Source organism: Berghia stephanieae, chromosome 3 (genome assembly GCF_034508935.2).
Source record: "Berghia stephanieae isolate SIO BIC M18660-M18661 chromosome 3, UCSD_Bste_1.3, whole genome shotgun sequence".
Classification (NCBI taxonomy): Eukaryota; Metazoa; Mollusca; class Gastropoda; order Nudibranchia; family Aeolidiidae; genus Berghia; species Berghia stephanieae.
The window spans coordinates 59187478-59195115 of NC_088362.1; the positions used below are offsets into that span (position 1 = coordinate 59187478).

Consider the following 7638-nt stretch of genomic DNA (forward strand, 5'->3'; position numbering starts at 1 on the left):
AAAAGGAAAAGAAAAAATAGTAATTATTCTGATGAGATATTTTCACCCAATATTTCCATTTTTGATATGTTTCCAAATTTCCCTTTGATTATTTTAGTGCTTCCATCATGCCCTGCTTCACAGTCTTGCAGATTTTCTATGACGTACCGTTTGGCCGAACTTAGTAAAATGATAGTAGGGGTAGACATTATGACTTTTCCTTTGAATGTATTTTGGTCTGTTGACATAACTTTTTAACGAACTGAACAAGTGTGTAGGAAATGTGTCAGACAAAGCAGAATGAAAAATACAAGAAATGAAAACACCCCAAAAATCAGTCTTGAAGCACTCCGACCTCGACTAAATTTTTGGGATGGTTTTAAAAAAAATGTATTTTACTTTCTTGCTTTGTCTTGCACCTTTCATACACACTTATTCAGTTCTGTAACGTACACTGGTGCCTGTTCCTTAAATTTTACAATATAACAACAGTTTTCTCAGAGGTTTCCCAAATATCTTCATTTAACATTTGTGATTATCCCACACATTCCCTTCCCTCAGGTGACCATTTTCAAGAATGCAGCCAGATTTTCTTCATGCCCTCGAATAAAGATAGGCATACATTTTCATCCCGGTGATCTCATCTGTCGTAGAGGGGAAGTGCGAGGGAAATGTTTATTATTGCTGATGGCTTAGTCGAAATTATTAGGTATGTTTCATTAACTCTCTTCTTTTACAGGATTTATCTTGATATGCATACGAACTCGGGGGTCCCGATACTCAGGGGGTTGAGCATTCGCTTCATACGCAAAGCGATCCGGTGCAGTTGAGATTTTTTACTGCATTGAATGGGTAGCTGGGATCTGGCGGAGAGTACTTTGCGATAGACTAGCGCCTTACAAAGGATATCCAATTCCTATTGTCCGTTTCACTCAGGAAAACCCGGATAAACTCCGGGCCTCTATGGGCTAATGGCTCTGAAGGACTATTATATGCCATACGAACTCAACATAAAAGTACTCTTGCATGTTACAGAACACCAAAGCCTAAATTTTTGGCTTAAAGGTATTTGAATGTCCAATTATTTCGTATTTTAGATGGACAAGGTTATTTCCAAAATAAAACATTCTCCTTTAAGAGTAGAAAGATAACCATTTCTCTTGTATTATATTTCCGAGATTGTCAGATTATCTAAGCATACAAAGATTTATGATTGGTAATTTTGAAACTTCAGATCCAAATAAAGAATACGATGATTATGATGTTTGGAAATAATGATAGTAATAATGAAAATGGTAATGTTAATAATGATGACATAATAATAAAATTTATAGAATAATATAATAAAAATAAAATAATAATAATATAATAATAATAATAATAAAATAATAATAATAATAAATAATAATATAATAATAATAATAATAATAAAAAATAATAATAATAATAAAAAATAATAATAATTTAAAGATGATGAAATGATGAATGAAAGATGAGATGATATGATGATATGTAAATAATATAAAAAAATAATAATAATAATAATAAAAAAATAATATATAATAATAATAATAATTAATAATAATAATATTGTTATTATTATTATTATTATTATTATTATTATTATTAAATTATTATATTATTATTATATTATTATTAATATTATTATTAATATTATTATTATTTATTTTTAATTTATTATTAAAATTTATAATTATTATATTATTATTATTTTTATAATTATTATATCATTTTTATTATATTAATATTATTGTTATTTTATTCTTATTATTATTATTATTTATTATTATTTTTAAATTATTTTTATTATTATTATTATTATTATTATTAACGTAAATTCCCTTGGGGCTGAGGCAAAGGCCCTTTATAAATTACTACAATTGCATTTAAACCATTTCTTGCTTGTGGTTTAATAACTCAATAATGTTTGTCTTTTCTTACCCGAATAAAATTTGGAGTGATTTTTACCTAAATGTGTCAAATTATTTACATGAATGTCGGTTTTTAACTTGAAAATGTTATCCATGAATTAGAATTATAAAAAGCATTTAAAGGATTTTGAAAGTCATTAGCTCTTTCCCTATACCATACGATACGATGGTGTATACTGAGTTTTCATATTTGCATATTTCCATGAAACGGGATAATCTTATTTGGCAGTTAACTTTGAAAAACATTATCGATTTATAAAAGTTACAAATAGTGTTAATGGTTTTTTAAGGCATTTAGTCTACACATCGATAGATTATCAATTTTCTTAGAAGTTATTGATTTATTATTTTTAAATTTCAGTGAAACAGGGACAATCTTAAAGAGAAGGGGGGGCAGGGGATTTCTTTGGAGAGATTGGAATTTAACCTGGATGGTGGAATCAACAGGTAAGTTGTCATGAGGTTGAAATGAAAAATGTTTTCGTTAATTATCGATACTTGTTTTATTTTTGGGGAATACGCTTAAACAGTCGTAACGTCACTTCCATCGTAAGAGCATGGTAACTTGTAACTGGCTTGAAACTATCAAAACAAGGAAATATTTCTCCGACGAGCATAAATGCGTATCCGTATTAAATCTAACGATATTTGAAGGACGAGTTTTCGGGCCCAAACTTTTAAAATATGGGGTTTTCCAGAGCACGGAAAATTAATCGCCATCTCGCATTTCATTTTGTTTTCTTCGATGGTTTCTGTTTATGGGGAGAGGCGCGTTATTAATGCATCCAAAAACATATCATCTTTAAAATGGTATAAAAAGGAGAGAGATGTAAATATGTAGATTGTGAAGGTATTTAAGATTATCTTCATCCTTAATGCGATTCACAACCGTTAGTTTAAGCCCTATCAGCCAGAGAAAAGTACATAAGTATTAGTACGTATGCAATATAAGCCGCCGTGTGGCATTGTGGTATAACACTCGCCTTTGGTTAAGATTGTCTTGAGTTCGAGTCCCGTCTGAGGGGCGCATAACTTGAGCTATAGAAAAAAAACTCTTTATGCACTTTATCTCACCGTACTCAGGTGTAAAATAAGTCCTGGCTGCAACAGTGTTGTCTATGTCGAAAAATTATTGTATATCGTTAGCAGGCCTCATATCTCGTTCTACATGTTAAGTGCTTTGTTGACCAGGAAACCCTTGTAAAGTTTTTTGGGGACGTTTGGTGGATACTGTATATATAGATGCTATATCTTTTTTTAAATACACATGACCCCCTTTCATAAGCAACTTTCTATTTGTATATATTATACACTCATCAATCGGGTTCCAAGTATTCATTCACTCTTGATGAGTGGACACTTCATTGCCTCGCCGGGATGTTTATAGTAATTATACCCTTCTCCTGAATTGCCACACCACTATCTCTTGACTTGCATACAAGATTTGACACCGTCCGCTCTGACACTGACTTCACCCACACCCAAACCCTCCCCTGTTGTCGAAACTATTTCTCTCCAACCTCCTCCCTTTCCCCTTTATATTTATCTATGTCGTCCGGAGGAGAATGGGTCCGAAGAATATTGTCGACCTCTCAAAGGAGTCGATGACGTCAGAAACCAAATTTATCACTCTCATAATACCAATATTTTTTTAACCCTCTCCAAAGAGACCTAGATTTATGTCAGATGGTATAAAATAACGATATTTTTATAACATGGAGAGATAATAGAAGAGAAAAAAGATTTTTAAAGAATAAATAAAGCTCTTATATAGTGCAATAACCATTAACTTTCTCCTCCCAGTCATTTGCAGAAATGTCATACGCAGCCAACCCAAATAAAATGTTTTGTTAATTTCAAGAGCAACAAAGAACACATCAGTAGAGTTTTGTTCAGAAAAAAAAATAGTCATAAATGGTTGGAAAATTATGATAGTTAAAAAAAGATTCGTCTTCGAATATTTAGATGAGTAAGATAGACAGTGCTGTTTTCGTTACAAATGTGGCATTTCCTGTCCTACTTCGGCATACACATGTATCGGTGTCAGATAAAGATTTAAAAAAGTGATTTTTATGAGGTCTGAGGTTCGATCCTAATCGAGGTGGGCTGATTGGTGGATGTCTTTTTATTGTATACTTTATTTTACACTGGGTGATCGAAAATAAACGTCTTCTGTTCTGAGGTCCCCCACTTCTTTATTATCATTCAAAAACGTTGATATGCTCACGGCGAAAATTTATATATTTTTTTAAACACAACAAAAAAAACCTGATGCCAAGTGAGTGATTTTAAAGTTCTATTTTTGGAGAGAGAAAAAAAAAATAGTAATTACTATAGAAACATAAAGTAACAGCATTTCAAATCAATTTCAGTTTATCAGTGACACCCTCAGATCAATTTTCCCACGAATGTCAATTATAGTTCCCTTTAAAAATTCATCATGCATATCCAGGTTTTTTTTAACATCCTTGGCGTGCACCCTGAATACTTTTGGGGTTAGAGGTCAAAATACTGATTACATTTACATCTACAAGTTCTATTACAAATTGGGGTCAAAGGGCTTGACAGGGCGTAGCTAAGTCCCTTCTACAGCGGGTAAGAATTTCCCATTCGTCATTATAACCCCCAAACGGTGTATTCCCGATCGATATGTCATTTTACTCAGAAGCAAAATATTAGGATATGGAGAAATTAATATTATTATAAATATAATGTCCTGTTGGCTGTCGGGGTTCTTGTTGGCATTACAATGGGAAATCCGGCTCTCAACCCTATTACATTGCACGCATAGAGTAAATTAAAAGCTCTATCGACATTACTGATTAATAAGAGATCTTTTAAGGCTTGATTCCTGGCGTTCAGCCTTGAATATAAAATAGACACGTAATACACTTCTAATTGACATAACATTCATAGCTTGTATTGTAGAGTTATCACACTGAATGTATAATCAAAACAGCATTTTATGGTCAATTTTTATCGCATACAGGCATATGCCTGTTAAGCGTAGGGCTTTTTTTTCTAAAAATAGAAAATAAATAAAAAAATAAAAATTGAGCTTTTATATAGCGCAATAGCCACTAAACGTGCTCAAAACACTTTACTGTTGCTTTTACATTGGTCCTCAAACTACTTGTAAATTAATGCATTTGAGTTTATTACTTTTGGAAAATTTTTCAATAAAAAATACAATTGTTAATGGAATGAGGGAGCATGAGATATGAGTGTCTTTAGGGCGTTTTCAATGACATTGGACCTTTAAACGCATCATTATTATACCCCTTTGGCTTTGAAAAACTAATCAAAGTCGATTTTCTACCCTCTGGCTTTGGAAACTTAATTAGATAGGGAAGAAGATGACGTCACTCAGGCCCTTTTTTATTGCTTTGTTTCCATCGAGTTGATGATAATTCTCACTAAACTGCTTTAACAGAATAAAAAAGTTTAAAGGTGACACATAGTTGTGTGTGTTGGGCGTAATACTTCGGATTGCAAAGTTGTGAGCTTTTTAGCCAAGCGCTTACTGTCTATGGTCGATTTACTAACCCCTTTTGGGTTTGGAAATTGAACAAATGGATTTATACCCTCTGGCTTTGGAAAACACACAAAGTCGATTTATACCCCTCTGCTTTGGGAAACTATACATAGTCGATTTACTACCCTCTGGCTTTGAAAAACTATACAATTCGATTACTAGCCCTCTGGCTTGGGAAACTATAAAATCAAATTTACTAGCCCCCTGGCTTTAGAAAATTATACAAAGTTCGATTTAACTTACATATACAGTAAGCAAGAATATTTTCTAAAATCTTAATAATCTTTGTATAAAAACGAAGGAAACAAGATTAATGTTTCTCCATCACGCATCTAGAGTTTTAGATTGACCATCTGACATAAATTTAGGTCTCATTGGAGAGGCTTATAAAATATTGGTATTTTGAAAGTGATAAATTGGTTTCATGACGTCCTCGATCCTTTTAAGGTGGACAGTATTCTCTGGGTGATTCTCTCCGACGATAAAATAAATATAAAAAAGGGAAGGGAGGAGGATGGAGAGAGAATAGAATGAAAAAAAACCCAACAAATCTTGAGATTTTATATAGCGCAATATCCATAAACGTACTCAAAGTGCCTTTCAAAAGGTCCCTAACCAACAGCAACACTTAACATGTAGAATGAGACATAACGCATGTTTGGCGATATTACATTTTTTTTGGACAGAGACAACGGTGTTAACGGCAAGTATCTCATTAGGGCGATAGAATAGAGTAAAGAGTCTTTTCCCAAAGATCAATATGTGCCGATCGAGGCTCGAAACCAGGATTCCATCCGAAAGCGGGCACATAGCGCACGTTTTTTACAAATCCAATCCGTAATCTTAATCTTTTGGTCTTACACGTGCAAAGTAACGTGTTGGTTTTATAATCATTACAAACTGCTTAGTATTACGAAGATTCGTAGAATACGAATTTTTAGCTCAAGCTAGATAACTGCATTGACGTTTTTTAATCAATAAATTTGGTGAAAGAAAAATTTTGGTTTTCTTAGAAACTGTCTTTAAGGACTTTGGAGCATATTTTGATTTTGCTGAGGAAAAAAATTGATTTGTAATGCTAGTTTCTGACCATTTTAATTTTTCTTCATGGAATGTCTAGGAGACGGGATCTTTTGATGTCGTGGCGGAAGGGCGGGAAATTTTTTTTTTTCCATTTTTTCCCCTTGGAAACTACATTTTTTTTACATTTCAAGTTGGCAGCTCTGATATTATAGTACAGCCAGAATATAATCAAAATTCCATTCACAGAAGAAATTATAATACTGCACTGCGGGGGGTTCGTCTTGAACGTCAACTCCCAAAGAAACTAATACATCTTACTTTCGGTAGATGAGTACTCGGTCACGCATAATTTCGGCTGATTGTAAAGTGAGTTTTTATTCGTAATCTTTTTTTCTTTCATAATATGTCATATGGGGTCCCGATAGCTCAGCTCGTAGAGCAGTCGCTTTACACGCAAAGGGATCGAATTCCAGGTGCAGTCGAGATTTTTTTATGAATCCATGTCCATCCAGCAGTGAATGGTTGTTAAGTCTGTTAGATATTTCGGAAAGTCTTGCAATTGACTAGCGTCCTATCAAAAAGATCCGTTTCACGATATAGAAACCGGGATAAACCCGGCCTCAGAGCCTAATGGTCTGAGAATACTTACTTTTTTGTCATGTCATATTTTTGGTTCGTCCCTCAACGGGTTTTTATTCAGGGGGACTTCGATTGACATGTTTAGGGGATGTTTCCTAGGTCTAAATATATGTATCATTATTTCTTCTTCATTTGCGGCTATTTTGTCTTGTGGTATGACACTAAACCTTCGGATCGGAAGGTCCTGGGTTCGAGCCCGCTCCACCGCATAGTTGAAAGTCCTTGGAAAAGACTCGCTTTACTCACTTCTTCACCGTACCAGGTTTTAATAGCGTTGTCTCTGTGAGGAAACTTGTAATATCGCCCAAACAGGCGTCATGTCTTGTTCTACATGTTACCCGTTCGCTGGTCGGGGTCCTTTTTAAGCGCTTTTAGCAATTTAGTGGATATTGATCTACATAAACGCTCTAGTTTTTTTCATGCCAATGATCATGCTAGAAATCAGATTTTGGGAGTTTTGCGTTTTATGCCAGATTAATAAAAACGAAAATAACTTGGCGTTTTTTAAGT

General features: G+C 33.6%; 1 protein-coding gene across 1 annotated transcript in view; it reads right to left on the reverse strand.

Moving 5' to 3' along the window:
• LOC144968091 (uncharacterized) overlaps nucleotides 1-7638 on the reverse strand; it is a 264931-nt gene that overhangs the window by 5589 nt on the left and 251704 nt on the right. The gene's annotated exons all lie outside the window — the stretch shown is intronic.